Genomic DNA, 18,675 nt, shown 5'->3' on the forward strand with positions numbered 1-18,675 from the left:
AGCATCCCTATATACTGTAGCATTAGTTCTCCAACAGGCTTGATCAATAGTTGATGAGGTGCAGCTAGCATAGCACTGGTCGCAGGGGCTAGGGATGCATTATTGATGGACAAAGCTGCAAGGTTTTCACAGACAACGGAGAAGCTGTGTGCCTGCCACGCTAGTCCCAACCAGAGCCAGGATTAGCACCTTTCACCAGCCTGACCTTGATTTCTGGTGTGACCAACCCGGTCTCGTGTGCAACACAACAGTTTTAGTCCAATGAGTTAAAGGCATTAACTTGAAACGCCAGCAGATTAACACCTCACCTGCCTGATCCTGATTCCCCCAGGAGAGCCATAGGAGTAACTAACTTCTAACTTGCCTGACTTTAATTTCTTCCTGCCCTGATCTGACAATCCACACTCTTAGAAAAAAAGGATCCAAAAGGGTTCTTCGACTGTCGCCATAGGATAAACCTTTTTGGTTCCAGGTAGAACCCTCTGTGGAAAGGGTTTTAAATGGAACCCAAAAGGGTTCTACCTGGAATCAAAGGGGTTCTTCAGAGGTTTCCCCTATAGGGACAGCTGAAGAACCCTTTTGGTCCTAGATAGAACCCTGCACTCTGAGAAAAAAGGTGCACATTACTGTACTTAGCCTTCTGAGCTAAAGCCTCTGCATTAGCTCAGGGAGCCAAATGATTAAAATATCACCTGCCCAACCCTGGTTTCTCACAGTCTAGTGTTACCTACAAGGGTTCAAACTGGGTCTCCGGAATGTATTTGCTGTCTCCTCTCTAGTGTGCCAATTTTAGTGTCTTGTTTTGCATGTGTCGTCTTGTCTGGAACATAAGACAAAGGTGGTCTGGGAAGTCTAAATCTTCTAGGAACTGAGGGGTCACGGTCGAATCTTCTAGGAACTGAGGGGTCACAGACGCATACAAAATAACAGAACAATTTAAAAAATACACTTTATATTGGTCTCTACTATTCTGTATACATGAAACATCCTTGAATTCATCTGACCTGCTTATTCTACTGTACAGGTATGGTCAGGGTTGGGTAAGGCGGATTGTACTTGTATAGGGTCCGGTTAGGGTCAGGTAGGGCTAGGTTTAGGATCAGGTAGGGCTAGGTTTAGGATCAGGTAGGGTTAGGGTCAGGTAGGGCTAGGTTTAGGATCAGGTATGGTCAGGTAGGGTTAGGGTCAGGTAGGGCTAGGTTTAGGATCAGGTATGGTCAGGTAGGGTTAGGGTCAGGTAGGGCTAGGTTTAGGATCAGGTAGGATCAGGTTTAGGATCAGGTAGGGTTAGGTTTAGGATCAGGTAGGGTTAGGTTTAGGGTTAGGTTTAGGATCAGGTATGGTTAGGTTAGGATCTGTTAGGTCTGTAGGTTCAGGTAGGGTTAGGTTCAGGTAGGGTCAGGTAGGATTAGGATCAGGTAGGGTTAGGGCCAGGTAGGGTCAGGTAGGGCTAGGTTTAGGATCAGGTCGGGTCAGGTTTAGGATCAGGTCGGGTCAGGTTTAGGATCAGGTAGGGCTAGGGTCAGGTAGGGTTAGGGTCAGGTAGGGCTAGAGCTAGGGTCAGGTAGGGGTAGGGTCAGGGTCTGGTAGGGTTAGGTAGAGTCAGGTTTAGGATGAGGTAGGGTTAGCCCAGTCAAAACTGTTCGCTGCTCTGGCCCCCCCAATGGCCCCCCAATGGTGGAACAAACTCCCTCACGACGCCAGGACAGCGGAGTCAATCACCACCTTCCGGAGACACCTGAAACCCCACCTCTTTAAGGAATACCTAGGATAGGATAAAGTAATCCTTCTCACCCCCCCCCCCCTTAAAAGATTTAGATGCACTATTGTAAAGTGGCTGTTCCACTGGATGTCATAAGGTGAATGCACCAATTTGTAAGTCGCTCTGGATAAGAGCGTCTGCTAAATGACTTAAATGTAATGTAAATGGATGAGGTAGGGTTAGGTTTAGGATGAGGTAGGGTTAGGTTTAGGATGAGGTAGGGTTAGGTTTAGGATGAGGTAGGGTTAGGTTTAGGATGAGGTAGGGTTAGGTTTAGGATGAGGTAGGGTTAGGTTTAGGATGAGGTAGGGTTAGGTTTAGGATGAGGTAGGGTTAGGTTTAGGATCAGGTAGGGTTAGGGTCTGGTAGGTTCAGGTAGGGTTAGGTTCAGGTAGGGTTAGGGTCAGGTAGGGTTAGGTTTAGGATCAGGTAGGATTAGGATCAGGTAGGGTTAGGGTCAGGTAGGGCTAGAGCTAGGGTCAGGTAGGTTTAGGGTCAGGTAGGGTCTGGTAGGTTTAGGGTCAGGTAGGTTTAGGGTCATTCTGTTCTATTAAAACCTCTTCGGGCTAGGGGGCACTATTTTCATGTCCAGATGAAAAGCGTGCCTAAAGTAAACTGTCTGTTACTCAGGCTCAGAAGCTAGGATATGCATATAATTGGTAGATTTGGATAGAAACACTCTAAAGTTTCTAAAACTGTGAAAAAAATATCTGAGTATAATAGAACTTATTTGGCAGGCGAAACCCTGAGGACAAACCATCCAGGAAAAAGAGAAATTAAGGTTACTGTGTTTTCAATTGGTTTTCTATGGGAAACTATATTTACGAGGCACCTGGTTACAGTTCCTATGGCTTCCACTAGATGGCAAGTCTTTAGAAATTGGTTGATTTTCTTTTGAGAAATGAAGAAGTACAGCTGCTCGTTGTGAGTGTCAAGCCAAGTGGACTCTATTGTTTGTTGCGCACGACCTGGAGCTAGCTCCACGTTGAATTTATCCGCTATTGAACACAGTATATGCCGTCTTAAATTTGATTTGATTATTTATGTTTTAGGATACCTAAGGTTGGATTAGGAAAGTTGTTTGGACCAAGTTTACAGGTAACTTATTATATCATTTGTAGTCATGTTGGAACAGGTGTATTTCTGAATCAAAAGTGCCAAATAAATTTACATTTTGGAGATATAAAGAAGGAATTTATTGAACAAAAGGACCATTTGTGATGTTTCTGGGACATTTTGGAGTGCCAACAGAAGAAGTTCTTCAAAGGTAAGGTATGAATTATATCGTTATTTCTGACTTTCGTGTTGCACCTCCTTGGTTAAAATATGTTTGTCATGCATTTGTATGATGGGGCGCTGTCCTCAGATAACGCATGGTTTGCTTTCGCTGTAAAGCCTTTTTTGAAATCTGACATGGCGGCTGGATTAACAAGGAGTTAAGCTTGATTTTTGATGTATTGCACTTTTGATTTCATGAAAGTTTAATATTTATAGTAATTTAATTTGAAATTGGCGCTCTGCAATTTCACCGGATGTTGTCGAGGGGTCTAGCCGTAACAGGTTAAGAATATATATCACAGTTTAACTGAGTTACAAGAGTACTTTTCTTCATTAAGTCTTAATTTGTCAAAATGCTAATAAAGATTTTTTTCTTCTCTCATTTTTGATTATCAGTGTCTTTTGGGGCTCCTTTTTTGTCTACTCTCCTGGTAAATAATTTGGGGTGCAAATGTATGTGCAAAGGGGACTCAAAGGGTCAAGTGCTTTAAAGGACTGTGTCACAAATGCCCGGGACTCTGGGCAGACGAATCTCAAATAAATCTAAATATCAGTGCTATATGCATACATTTTATGTCTGGTCCCAGGAATCCAACGCACCATCATGGCATTGCACACATCATGCTCTACCAACTGAGCTACAGACGACCAGCTATTTGATGATCCATAATGTTTATTATGCAATTACAGCTCCAGTTGTTAGACATGACATGATTTTACACATCCTCACTCTTCTCTGGGCACCTTTTACTGCAGGTCATAGCCCAATAATAACACACGATAAACCCTGTTCACTTAAAATATGATAAGAATGGAATTGAAAAGGACTCCACTGTCCTCACTATCCTGACTATGCTTGTTGTTACATCATAGAATGACAGATTGTTGCTCCCTACTGCTACTGTTTCACTATCCCCTATAAATTCACTATAAATCCACTGGAAATCTTCCAAGCCTGTATTTCAGCAGCAAACCCAATAAAGTTGTCAGACATCACTGAAATGGTCTCCTGGATCTCAAGGGTGCTGCTGTCTAGTAGCCAGTCACTGGTGTTGTGAGAAACTATGACTATGGAAGTATTTTTAGTACCACATGTCACGCACACTTTTTCATGGTGTTAGAACTGCTGTTTATCATAATCAGTGAGAGATGGGTACAGTACACATTTAGTGTAGTAAATGTTTTATAAGGTGTATACCGTGGGAATTCCTAGAACTAGGGTTGTTATCGGTTACTTTATCACCACCCTGTCTAAGTGGACCTGCCATTGTGGTCCTTCTGTGGCTCAGTTGGTAGAGCATGGCGCTTGTAACGCCAGGGTAGTGGGTTCGATTCCCGGGACCACCCATACGTAGAATGTATGCACACATGACTGTAAGTCGCTTTGGATAAAAGCGTCGGCTAAATGGCATTTATTATTATTATTATTATTATTATTATATATTATTATATTATTATATTATTGTGTTACTTTGTGTGCATTTTCCCTCAACAAAATGGTGGAATGCACAGAGGACTAATGAACCACATCAAACCTAATTTGGCATTTGCTTACAGTATATTTGTGTTCCTGAAATGCACACAAGGCCCACTTTAGTCTGTGTGAGAGAACGAGAGATCGGACTATGCCTGGCAAAAGCAGACACACTGAAAGAGAGAGAAATAGAGGAGAGAGAGAAATTACAAAGAGAAAGAGACAGGGAGAGAGGGAGACAAATTACACCAAACACATTTGGCCCTTTCACTGGTTGAATACCTCGGTCACCTGACCTGTTCGACAGTGGGAGCTTATAGAGCACCCTCCACCTACACCCTGCCATGCTCTCAGCCCCCACAACCCCCTGCCACTGATGCCCCTTCACTCCCGCTAAGCTCCTGCTGTGCCTAACTTCCTTGACCCTGAGGGTGAACAGTGCATTGCCCCCCACCTTCGCAAAGTTCCCCAGGATCGGAGTGTTAAAAGTCAGTACGTCCTCCGGACATTCCTGCCTGTCCCTAGTGTCTACTGTCACTTGCAATGGTGGAAACGGTGGCTTAGGCAGTGCCACCTGGACCTCCCCATGACTCTCTCCAGCAGCCTCAGAGACGTGAGTCCTGCCTGCTGTGCCAACCATCCAGCAGCTGTAGGTCAGCTAGTTTCTTGATGCCATTAAACATCCCTGCAGGGTGGCTGAACGACCTTAAAGGGATCTTTAAGCACATGCTAGTTCCCTCCAGCGTCGGAAGCCTGCCACCCTGCTCTCCAGGTCCATGAGGCCTTGTCTCCCCTCCTGGACAGGCAGCAGACCGCCGGGGCCGTTGAGAACAGTTTATATCATAGGGACGATGCCACCAAGTTGTTGATGATCAGCACCCTCCCTCTGTATGACACTTGGTAGAGGAGCCACCTCCACTTCTCCTGGCTTCGACACCACCACTTATGACACTCCCTCCCGGTTCTTCCTGACCCACCCCTCCATGCCCAGATACATCCCAAGAATATTGAGCCCTTCACAGACCCACTGCAACCCCCCTGGAAGCTACCCTGTCCCTCCATACCCCACACAAGAGCCTCACTCTTGTCCCAGTTGACCTGAACCGAAGACGCTCCCTTGTAACCTCTCAAACTAGACCCCGTAGGTTCTGCTCCTCCCTAACCATATCTGAGACGTCAGCAGCATATGCTGATACTGCTCCACCTGTCCCCAACCCTGTCTGGCACACACTGCCCACAGCCTCCTGTGCAGCAGGCCCAGAAGTTCCTCAATAGTAAGTGTGCATAGCTGCCTCGATAGAGGACATCCCTGGAAAATGTCCCACCCTACCCAGACTGGCCTACCCAGACTGGCCTACCCAGGCTACCCTACTCAGCCCCCCACCCACCTTCACCATACATTTTAACACAGGCCACAACATTCTCCCCACAGCCAAAAGCAGACAGCAGATTGAACAGATACTCATGGTCCATCCTATCAAAGGCTTTCTAAGGAAGAAGGTCCAAAGGTCCACATTCTGAAGTCTTGATTATTATGTCTCTGATTATGAACAGATGGTCTGTGATTGAGCATCCTGGTACACAGTACATTTGGTCCCAGTGGGACTTCAGTCTGTTAGAGAGGACCTTGGCAAAGACCTTATAGTCTCCACAGAACAACGCTACAGGCCTCCAGTTCTTTAGGTCACTCAAGCCACCCACCAACAGCTTAGTTGCAACTCCTCCGACGCACTCACGCAACACACACAAAAAGTTCTGTCCAATTCACTTTTTATAAAAGTCCACAGGCAGACCATCGACCAGCGGGCGCGGCCAGAGGCCATCTTGGAGATGGCAGCCGAGAGTTTGTGAAACGTCTGGGGAAAATCAATTTCATTTCTCTGAGTTTGGGAACGTCCGTGAGCAGAACCTGAGAACACACAGGAGTTACACCCCCGTCAGGCTCCCTCATCTCCCCACAACAGAAGTTACCCCACCAGACAAACTCTGTTTTTTCAACCCAAAGAAGAAAGAGCTGGGAGCATCCATCCCTCTCAACATGGAACATCCTAGCTCATACAAGTGCTCCTTTTGTTTTCATATGAAAGAAAAATTATCTAGCAGCCCAGCCCCACCAGCTCAGCCTCTCCCTCACTTATGAACCCCTCAAGTTCCCCAGTACTCTCCTGGACTCTGAAAGCTGAATACTGCTGACAGAACAGCTGAAACTGGGCTTTCCCTATGTCCCACCACTGACTGAGACTCCCTTTCCACTGTCCCCACCTCCACCAAAAGCCTTGGAAGCTTGAGAAAAGGTGGCATCTTGTAAGAGCTTTACGTGTCATTTCCAATGGGACACCTGACAGGGCCCTGGTGAAACAGATAACTGAGCCATGGAAAGATAAGGGTCTGAAACCCCAGCTGGGAGTATGGAGGCCCTCACCAGCCTATTGCTCTGGTACGATCCTCACCCTACCTCCAACCACCTTCACCCTCGTATACTACTTTGTGGGGGATACTTAATTCTCTGTGTCCACTGTCGTTACAATTTCCCCTACACAAGGTATGTGTGAAAGCCCCTGTCTTAAACACCCAAACAGGACCCCCCCCCTCTCCCAACCCATATTAGGTGCATACACATTTATGGAGAGAAAGAGAGAGACAGAAAGCGAGAGAAATAGAGATTAGAGAGCGAGAGAGAATTCCCCGAATTTTTGCCAATGAACTACTTTGCTAATGGGCTTCTTTATCTGGACAGGAAGGGAAACCAGGTCAGCCAGAAACACACTGAAGAGAGCTTTGTGTACTCCAGTTAACTGGTGCTTCCCAATCTAAACCCAACATACAGTCAGGTCTAAAATTATTGGCATCCCTTGATAAAGATGAGCAAAAAAGACTGTATGAAATAAATAATACAAATACTGAGTTATATTGTACGCTCAATAAAATTGGGAAATGTTTACACATCTTTTTTATCACATGTTAAACACTCTCTTTCTCTGATCAATTGAATTAGTATATAACATTTATATTTTCCTTTTTTGTGCATACAATATCTCAGTATTTGTATTATTTCATACAGTCTTTAAAAAAGTTTTAAAATAAGTTTTGAACCTGACGTTATCTAAACGGGCTCATTGGCCACTGGTCATTTGCACTGATTGTCCCAAATTAGATATTCATTTTCTATCCTGAATAGAATGTTTGATCTGAATTAATTTTATAGCTACTGACAAATGACATGCATGGAAACTAAGTGACATTGTCTGTCTGTAAAAAAGCATGACACTTTACACGTTTTTACTGAAAGAAGAAATAGCATGATGATGACGTGATGAGATGTCCATTGTTGCATCACATAAGTCTGACCTGCACAATAACCAGTAAAGTAACATTCTACATCTAGAATTCTAATCTCACCCTCTCTGACGTTCTGGTGTTTTTAAGCTGAGGAGAGGATACAACAACAGCCTTAACTGATCATGGTAGGCTTCCTCTTTTGGCAAACATTTATGTTGCTAGGATATGATTAGAGATGGACACTTTTATGGTTATTTGAAAAACAGTGACATAACTAAGCAGTAGCTTGCTCATTGGTTAGTCTATAGTTGGAGCCAGTAGTCCCTCCACAAAGAAAGTAGGGCGAGGCCAAATCAATCAATGCACATCATCACGTCAACAAAACATTTATCAGATCCAATGTGATATTTTTGGGGGTATTTGGAAGTTTTATTGACAGATATAGAATATGAGATGAGTGATACAGTAGTGTAGAGTGACTGGCAGAACAGGGGATTGAACCACTGCCTCAGGGCACTGCTAGGGGCACTATGTGACATTAAATGTCTGGAACTAGCTAACCTACTCAGTTAATAGTCGATCAATGGAAAGGTTCATGATTAAACTGGTCTACACAGCTAGGCTATATCCTCGTGGCTGACCCTAGCTGTGCCAGTCAATATATGTCTGGGGTTATTTGAGGAAAAGGAGAAGGCAATTTTTGTTCTAACCAAATGAACAATAGATATATTATTTTCTATTCCATGATATTCTATTCTATTCCATGATATTCTATTCCATGATAATCTATTCTATTATATGATATTCTGTTCTATTATATGATATTCTATGATATGATATTCTATTCTATTATATGGTATTATATTCTATGGTATTCTATTATATGATATTCTATGAAATGATCTATTCTATAATCTATTCTATTCTGATATTCGATTCTATGATATGGTATTCTATTATGTTCTATTCTATGATATTCTATTCTATGGTATTCTATTGTGTGATATTCTATTCTATGGTATTCTATTATATTCTATTCTATGATATTCTATTCTATGGTATTCTATTATGTGATATTCTATTCTATGGTATTCCAAAACACAGAAAACATATACTGTCCAATAAAAGTACAGGAAATGTTCACAGTAGGTAGGCCTCTACAGTATGCACTATTAGTGTGGTCAGTGTGGTGGTGGTATTGGTGACCTTTTACTTGTTTACCCCGAGCCAAAACAGTTCATTTCAATGGAACAAACATACATGACTTCAATGAATCGCCACTGACCACCACCTAGGCATTATGGGTGTGGCTAACCTGCCACAGACAAAGAACAAACTAAAGATCAGTAGGCTACTGTTACTTTATTTATCCTGCATCAGTCAGTAGGCTACTGTTACTTTATTTATCCTGAATCACTCTGTAGACTACTGTTACTTTATTTATCCTGAATCAGTCGGTAGGCTACTGTTACTTTATTTATCCTGCATCAGTCAGTAGGCTACTGTTACTTTATTTATCCTGCATCAGTCAGTAGGCTACTGTTACTTTATTTATCCTGCATCAGTCAGTAGGCTACTGTTACTTTATTTATCCTGAATCAGTCAGTAGGCTACTGTTACTTTATTTATCCTGAATCAGTCAGTAGGCTACTGTTACTTTATTTATCCTGAATCAGTCAGTAGGCTACTGTTACTTTATTTATCCTGAATCAGTCAGTAGGCTACTGTTACTTTATTTATCCTGAATCAGTCAGTAGGCTACTGTTACTTTATTTATCCTGAATCAGTCAGTAGGCTACTGTTACTTTATTTATCCTGAATCAGTCAGTAGGCTACTGTTACTTTATTTATCCTGCATCAGTCAGTAGGCTACTGTTACTTTATTTATCCTGAATCACTCTGTAGGCTACTGTTACTTTATTTATCCTGCATCAGTCAGTAGGCTACTGTTACTTTATTTATCCTGCATCAGTCGGTAGACTACTGGTACTTTATTTATCCTGAATCAGTCAGTAGGCTACTGTTACTTTATTTATCCTGCATCAGTCAGTAGGCTACTGTTACTTTATTTATCCTGAATCACTCTGTAGGCTACTGTTACTTTATTTATCCTGCATCAGTCAGTAGGCTACTGTTACTTTATTTATCCTGCATCAGTCGGTAGACTACTGGTACTTTATTTATCCTGAATCAGTCAGTAGGCTACTGTTACTTTATTTATCCTGAATCAGTCAGTAGGCTACTGTTACTTTATTTATCCTGCATCAGTCAGTAGGCTACTGTTACTTTATTTATCCTGCATCAGTCAGTAGGCTACTGTTACTTTATTTATCCTGAATCAGTCAGTAGGCTACTGTTACTTTATTTATCCTGAATCAGTCAGTAGGCTACTGTTACTTTATTTATCCTGAATCAGTCAGTATGCTACTGTTACTTTATTTCTTATTTATTAGCCCTACCTAATGTTACAGACCTTTAATACTAGCCCTACCTAATGTCTCAGACCTTTAATACTAGCCCTACCTAATGTTACAGACCTTTAATACTAGCCCTACCTAATGTTACAGACCTTTAATACTAGCCCTACCTAATGTTACAGACCTTTAATACTAGCCCTACCTAATGTGACAGACCTTTAATACTAGCCCTACCTAATGTTACATACCTTTAATACTAGCCCTACCTAATGTTACAGACCTTTAATACTAGCCCTACCTAATGTGACAGACCTTTAATACTAGCCCTACCTAATGTGACAGACCTTTAATACTAGCCCTACCTAATGTCTCAGACCTTTAATACTAGCCCTACCTAATGTTACAGACCTTTAATACTAGCCCTACCTAATGTCTCAGACCTTTAATACTAGCCCTACCTAATGTTACAGACCTTTAATACTAGCCCTACCTAATGTTACATACCTTTAATACTAGCCCTACCTAATGTCTCAGACCTTTAATACTAGCCCTACCTAATGTTACAGACCTTTAATACTAGCCCTACCTAATGTTACAGACCTTTAATACTAGCCCTACCTAATGTTACAGACCTTTAATACTAGCCCTACCTAATGTTACAGACCTTTAATACTAGCCCTACCTAATGTGACAGACCTTTAATACTAGCCCTACCTAATGTGACATACCTTTAATACTAGCCCTACCTAATGTTACAGACCTTTAATACTAGCCCTACCTAATGTGACAGACCTTTAATACTAGCCCTACCTAATGTGACAGACCTTTAATACTAGCCCTACCTAATGTCTCAGACCTTTAATACTAGCCCTACCTAATGTTACAGACCTTTAATACTAGCCCTACCTAATGTCTCAGACCTTTAATACTAGCCCTACCTAATGTTACAGACCTTTAATACTAGCCCTACCTAATGTTACAGACCTTTAATACTAGCCCTACCTAATGTCTCAGACCTTTAATACTAGCCCTACCTAATGTTACAGACCTTTAATACTAGCCCTACCTAATGTTACAGACCTTTAATACTAGCCCTACCTAATGTGACAGACCTTTAATACTAGCCCTACCTAATGTTACATACCTTTAATACTAGCCCTACCTAATGTTACAGACCTTTAATACTAGCCCTACCTAATGTTACAGACCTTTAATACTAGCCCTACCTAATGTGACAGACCTTTAATACTAGCCCTACCTAATGTTACAGACCTTTAATACTAGCCCTACCTAATGTTACAGACCTTTAATACTAGCCCTACCTAATGTGACAGACCTTTAATACTAGCCCTACCTAATGTGACAGACCTTTAATACTAGCCCTACCTAATGTGACAGACCTTTAATACTAGCCCTACCTAATGTTACAGACCTTTAATACTAGCCCTACCTAATGTTACAGACCTTTAATACTAGCCCTACCTAATGTTACAGACCTTTAATACTAGCCCTACCTAATGTGACAGACCTTTAATACTAGCCCTACCTAATGTGACAGACCTTTAATACTAGCCCTACCTAATGTTACAGACCTTTAATACTAGCCCTACCTAATGTTACAGACCTTTAATACTAGCCCTACCTAATGTTACAGACCTTTAATACTAGCCCTACCTAATGTTACAGACCTGACCTAATGTTACAGACATTTAATACTAGCCCTACCTAATGTGACAGACCTTTAATACTAGCCCTACCTAATGTGACAGACCTTTAATACTAGCCCTACCTAATGTTACAGACCTTTAATACTAGCCCTACCTAATGTTACAGACCTTTAATACTAACCCTACCTAATGTTACAGACCTTTAATACTAGCCCTACCTAATGTGACAGACCTTTAATACTAGCCCTACCTAATGTGACAGACCTTTAATACTAGCCCTACCTAATGTTACAGACCTTTAATACTAGCCCTACCTAATGTTACAGACCTTTAATACTAGCCCTACCTAATGTTACAGACCTTTAATACTAGCCCTACCTAATGTTACAGACCTTTAATACTAGCCCTACCTAATGTTACAGACCTTTAATACTAGCCCTACCTAATGTTACAGACATTTAATACTAGCCCTACCTAATGTTACAGACCTTTAATACTAGCCCTACCTAATGTTACAGACCTTTAATACTAGCCCTACCTAATGTTACAGACCTTTAATACTAGCCCTACCTAATGTTACAGACCTTTAATACTAGCCCTACCTAATGTTACAGACCTTTAATACTAACCCTACCTAATGTTACAGACCTACCTAATGTTACAGCCCTACCTAATGTTACTAGACCTTTAATACTAGCCCTACCTAATGTTACAGACCTTTAATACTAGCCCTACCTAATGTTACAGACCTTTAATACTAGCCCTACCTAATGTTACAGACCTTTAATACTAGCCCTACCTAATGTTACAGACCTTTAATACTAGCCCTACCTAATGTTACAGACCTTTAATACTAGCCCTACCTAATGTTACAGACCTTTAATACTAGTCCTACCTAATGTTACAGACCTTTAATACTAGTCCTACCTAATGTTACAGACCTTTAATACTAGCCCTACCTAATGTTACAGACCTGACCTAATGTTACAGACCTTTAATACTAGCCCTACCTAATGTTACAGACCTTTAATACTAGCCCTACCTAATGTTACAGACCTTTAATACTAGTCCTACCTAATGTTATAGACCTGACCTAATGTTACAGACCTTTAATACTAGCCCTACCTAATGTTACAGACCTGACCTAATGTCTCAGACCTTTAATACTAGCCCTACCTAATGTTACAGACCTTTAATACTAGTCCTACCTAATGTTACAGACCTTTAATACTAGCCCTACCTAATGTTACAGACCTTTAATACTAGCCCTACCTAATGTTACAGACCTTTAATACTAGCCCTACCTAATGTTACAGACCTTTAATACTAGCCCTACCTAATGTTACAGACCTTTAATACTAGCCCTACCTAATGTTACAGACCTTTAATACTAGCCCTACCTAATGTTACAGACCTTTAATACTAGCCCTACCTAATGTTACAGACCGTTAATACTAACCCTACCTAATGTTACAGACCTTTAATACTAGCCCTACCTAATGTTACAGACCTTTAATACTAACCCTACCTAATGTTACAGACCTTTAATACTAGCCCTACCTAATGTGACAGACCTTTAATACTAACCCTACCTAATGTTACAGACCTTTAATACTAACCCTACCTAATGTTACAGACCTTTAATACTAACCCTACCTAATGTTACAGACCTTTAATACTAACCCTACCTAATGTTACAGACCTTTAATACTAACCCTACCTAATGTTACAGACCTTTAATACTAGCCCTACCTAATGTTACAGACCTTTAATACTAACCCTACCTAATGTTACAGACCTTTAATACTAGCCCTACCTAATGTTACAGACCTTTAATACTAGCCCTACCTAATGTTACAGACCTTTAATACTAACCCTACCTAATGTTACAGACCTTAATACTAACCCTACCTAATGTCTCAGACCTTTAATACTAACCCTACCTAATGTTACAGACCTTTAATACTAGCCCTACCTAATGTTACAGACCTGACCTAATGTTACAGACCTGACCTAATGTTACAGACCTGACCTAATGTTAGACCTTTAATACTAGCCCTACCTAATGTTAGACCTTTAATACTAGTCCTACCTAAAGTTACAGACCTGACCTAAAGTTACAGACCTGACCTAAAGTTACAGACCTGACCTAAAGTTACAGACCTGACCTAAAGTTACAGACCTGACCTAAAGTTACAGACCTGACCTAAAGTTACAGACCTGACCTAAAGTTACAGACCTGACCTAAAGTTACAGACCTGACCTAAAGTTACAGACCTGACCTAAAGTTACAGACCTGACCTAAAGTTACAGACCTGACCTAAAGTTACAGACCTGACCTAAAGTTACAGACCTTACCTAATGTTACAGACCTTACCTAATGTTACAGACCTTACCTAACGCTGCAGATCTTACTAGACCGGACCTAATTCCTACAGAGGTGATGCGTTCCATTGATAATATACACAAACTACACAGAGCACTGCATGAAGGGGTAGGCTAGCTCGTATAGGTGGGCAATAGAATAACTATTTAACACAGGGGGAACTTTACCTATCGTATCTATCCATGATAAGAGTGCGCAATAATACTTAAATGTTTTATTACACAATAGTATTAACCACACGAGATATGGACACTATCTATCCTTAGCTACTGCACGAGTTGAGCAAAAGGAATACAACATTCCACACGTGACGAAAAGTAAATTTTCAGTTCATAAAAGCCTACTTGCCCTCTGCCCACGATAAGTCGCAGAGCCTCCAAGTTGCCATGATAAGCGGCCCATAACGTCGGTGTCATGCCATCTTCATCCGGCGCGTTCAAGTCCTTCCGCGTAGCCTCCTTCAGCAGGTCCAGGTAGCCATCCCGGGCCGCCTTGTGATACCTGTCATTCATGCTATCAACGGGCCCTCGACTCCATTGCTCTCGGTCGTCATCTACCCATCTCTCTGTCTAAATGACAGGCACCACGGGCTAGAGTTCCACTGCCTGCCTCCGCCTGTGTTTCATTGTTAGCCAGGCCGTTCCTCTGGTCTGAAATATTATTGTGGCGTATGCCGTTGCAGTGACGGCCGCGCGAGCCGATAAGGAACGCGCATTTGGTATCCAGGGGCTATCGCGTCGGGGCTGTTGTTAGGTTGTCTGGTCCCACAGGAATATAATTGTTCTGGTCTACATGATGTGCACAAAATGCACGGAGCCTAATATAAATGTGAAAGAACATAGAAAAATAAAGAAAAAGCTTGGAATATATAGGCATTTAAAAATAACTTCAAGTTCAATATTCATATTCTACACATATTCTATACGCTCTTAGAAAAAGGGTTCCAAAAGGGTTCTTTGGCTGTCGCCATGGCAGAGCCCTTTCTGTGTCCCGGTAGAACCATTTTTGGTTCCATATAGAACCCTTTCCACAAAGGGTTCTACATGGGGTTCTACATGGAACCCAAAAGGGTTCTACATGGAACCAAAAAGGGTTCAACCTGGAACCAGAAAGTGTTCTTCGAAGGGTTTTCCTATTGGGACAGCCAAAGTACCATTTGGTATTCTAGATAGTGCTTCGGAGAGCAAGTATTCATTTCCAATAGCCATTTAGAGTCCGTTGAAATGTTGAGTCATGCATAGAACAACATAACATTTGATATGCTTTTAAACATTTCATGTGCCATTATAAAGGCTCATACACACTTATAAGAAGTTGTACCTCATTATAACAGCAGTCTGCCAGTGTTACTGAACAGACCATCATATCCACTGACTCATCATTAAAGGTGTGATGTTAATGATTTGAGTTTTGATGAGCACATCACAATATGATGAGCCATGTTGTGATAGTGAAATAAAAATGTTGAAAGGTGTTTTTCTAGCAGAAGCTTGTTATACATCCACACATGAGTGTTCTTTGATAAATCATTAAAAACACTCCCAATGTGTGAACATATAACAAAGCATGTTGTTTCTCATAGATGTTTGACATTTATGACTGTCTGTACATTGGTGTTGTTGTCTGTAAATCAGGCTGTGGCTAGGGACGGCTATAAAGCCATGAGGGACACGGCTCCCCCAGGCACTCTGAACCTGATCACACACACCTCCCACAAGGTAAGCAGCTGCTCAGGCATCCTCATATTGATCATCAATGTATTGATCTATAGGTATAAGATAGACTCAGGATTAAGTTCACTCAGTCAAACTCAGATTTTTATGTTCACAGAACTCAAAAACATGCTTTATCAAATCAAATTGTATTTGATAGGAAAGGTGTAGACCTTACAGTGAAATGCTTAATTACAAGACCTTAACCAACAATGCAGTTTTGAGAATACATAAAAATGAAAAATAATAATAAAAGTAACAAATAATTAAAGAGCAGCAGTAAAATGACAATAGCGAGGCTATATACAGGGGGTACCGGTAGAGTCAATGTGCGGGGGCACCGGTTAGTCAAGGTAATTGAGGTAATATGTACATGTGGGTAGAGTTATTAAAGGGACTATGCATAGATAATAACAGAGTAGCAGCAGCGTAAAAGGGAGGGACAATGCAAATAGTGTGGGTAGGCATTTGATTAGATGTTCAGGAGTCTTAGGGCTTGGGGGTAGAAGCTGTTTAGAAGCCTCTTAGACCCAGACTTGGCGGTAGCAGAAAGAACAGTCTATGACTAGGGTGGCTGGAGTCTTTGACAATTTTTAGGGCCTTCCTCTGACACTGCCTGGTATCGGGGTCCTGGATGGCAGGAAGCTTGGTCCCAGTGATGTACTGGGCCGTACGCACTACCCTCTGTAGTGCCTTGTGGTTGGAGGCCGAGCAGTTGCCATACCAGGCAGTGATGCAACCCGTCAGGATGCTCTCTGGTGAAGCTGTAGAACCTTTTGAGGATCTGAAGACCCATGCCAAATCTTTTCAGTCTCCTAAGGGGAATAGGTTTTGTTGTGCCCTCTTCACGACTGTCTTTGTGTGCTTGGACCATGTTAGTTTGTTGGTGATGTGGACACCAAGGTTCTTGAAGCTCTCGACCTGCTCCACTCCAGCCCTGTCGATGAGAATGGGGACGTGCTCGGTCCTCCTTTTCCTGTAGTCCACAATCATCTCCTTTGTCTTGGATATTTCTTTTTTCATTTGTGTGTACTTAAATTAAGTAACTCAGTAACTCATTATTTCTGACACTCTTATTGACCTGTTAGATAAATAATTCAGTCAAGTCCAGGAAACCAATTGCTTTTGATAAACTGAGCAAATAATACTGGGCACTGCAGCCTTTTCTCACCATTAGTGTGTTTACCAGACTGCCACTCTAATGCGTTTGTATTGAGATGATGTGGATGGCTGTAATCAATTCATAGAATGTCAAAATGACCAATTGGAACCCCATTCATAAGCATCCAATTAAATTGATACTATCCCAAGTAACCTAGTAGTCTGAGTCCCACTCTCTTTAGCTAACATGCTACTCCTTGCCACTCAATGTCATTGCCAAAGAGACTGGCCTTTACACAATCTCAACGTTCGCTGGATTTATGGTGGAGTTGCTCACTGGTTGTTGGAAATAACATTCATATTTTCCATGACAACATGTGGTGCCTTGGAAATATAATTTATAACAAAGTCAAAAAACAACATTTAGCTGTTAGTTGTATTTTGACATTTTGTGGCTGGAATTGCAGTATGTATTTAGTGTGAGAATTTAGACTTCAGCTAGCAACTTTGAACATACTGTTTTAGCCTGTACAAATAAAAAACGGTTGCTATACCAACGTGTTCTGTGGAGTTCCAATATTTGCATAATCATTGTGATTGGAGGATAGCTGTGAGGTTGATCGACTCGGGATCAAATCCTCTGAATCAGGATCAAATCCTCTCATTAATGATAGAAGGTTTGAATTTGAAGTTGAAAGAAAGGCCAGTCTCTTTGTACATGACATGGAGTACAAGGAGTGGATTAGCTAAAGAGACTTGTACCCACAAAATCCATAAAATGTTACATTTTCCACAACAATGTATATGCTGATACATCCATCAATGCATTATAAGTACACCCAATTAATTACAGTTTCATCTTAAAAGTACAGAGAACTAAGCTATATCAAGTGCTGTCAACACTTTGCATAAAAAAAAGTATTGTGATAAATAAATACAAATACTATTTCAACTGGACTTTTATCAGCATTTACAGTTGGGCTGATTTAAAAATAAATGTTTATGTACTGCAAAGTGGATGTAATGACTACACCGTCATGTGAATATTTCAGAAACGTCCCCCACATATTTCATTACATTGGCTAGGTTATTGTTAGATTGCAAACAAACTTGCCGCTGTGAGACGACAGTTTGTCAGTGCTGCAACACAGGCATTTTGAAAAATCCCTTTTGAACCAGCACACCTATATGGTGTGTAATGATTCATATATTATGAGGAAAGACGGGGATCCAGTAGGGTATTTCCAGTTTCCGTTATGTTAGCCTATGATTCACTGTGTTTTCAGACCTCTGTTTTGGTATTGGGGAGTAGCCTTCTGTTCTAAGTTTTGGTATTGGGGGAGTAGCCTTCTGTTCTAAGTTTTGTATTGAGAGTAGCCTTCTGTTGTTCTAAGGAACAGTCAGTGCTGCCGTAGAAACAGGCTTATTAGACAGAAACTGAAAATCGACTATTTTTTTATAAAAAATAATAAGTTGGTTTCCAGGAAACAAAACATACCTGACCTCGTGTAGATAAAATACCAATGTGTGTTAGTAAATATGAACTGTGAGGATTTCTTTGTTCATTTCAATTGAATCAAACACTGGCATTGACCCAAA

The 18,675-nt window shown here is 41.3% G+C and overlaps 1 protein-coding gene and 1 pseudogene across 1 annotated transcript in view; one reads left to right on the plus strand and one right to left on the minus strand.

Moving 5' to 3' along the window:
• The window catches only part of LOC127928204 (pre-mRNA splicing regulator USH1G-like), a 29,010-nt pseudogene extending 14,050 nt beyond the window's left edge, over nucleotides 1–14,960 (minus strand).
• The window catches only part of LOC127928205 (proton channel OTOP2-like), a 33,759-nt gene that overhangs the window by 11,603 nt on the left and 3,481 nt on the right, over nucleotides 1–18,675 (plus strand). The gene's annotated exons all lie outside the window — the stretch shown is intronic.

The sequence above is a fragment of the Oncorhynchus keta genome, unplaced genomic scaffold, assembly GCF_023373465.1.
Source record: "Oncorhynchus keta strain PuntledgeMale-10-30-2019 unplaced genomic scaffold, Oket_V2 Un_scaffold_23083_pilon_pilon, whole genome shotgun sequence".
In the NCBI taxonomy this organism is placed as follows: domain Eukaryota; kingdom Metazoa; phylum Chordata; class Actinopteri; order Salmoniformes; family Salmonidae; genus Oncorhynchus; species Oncorhynchus keta.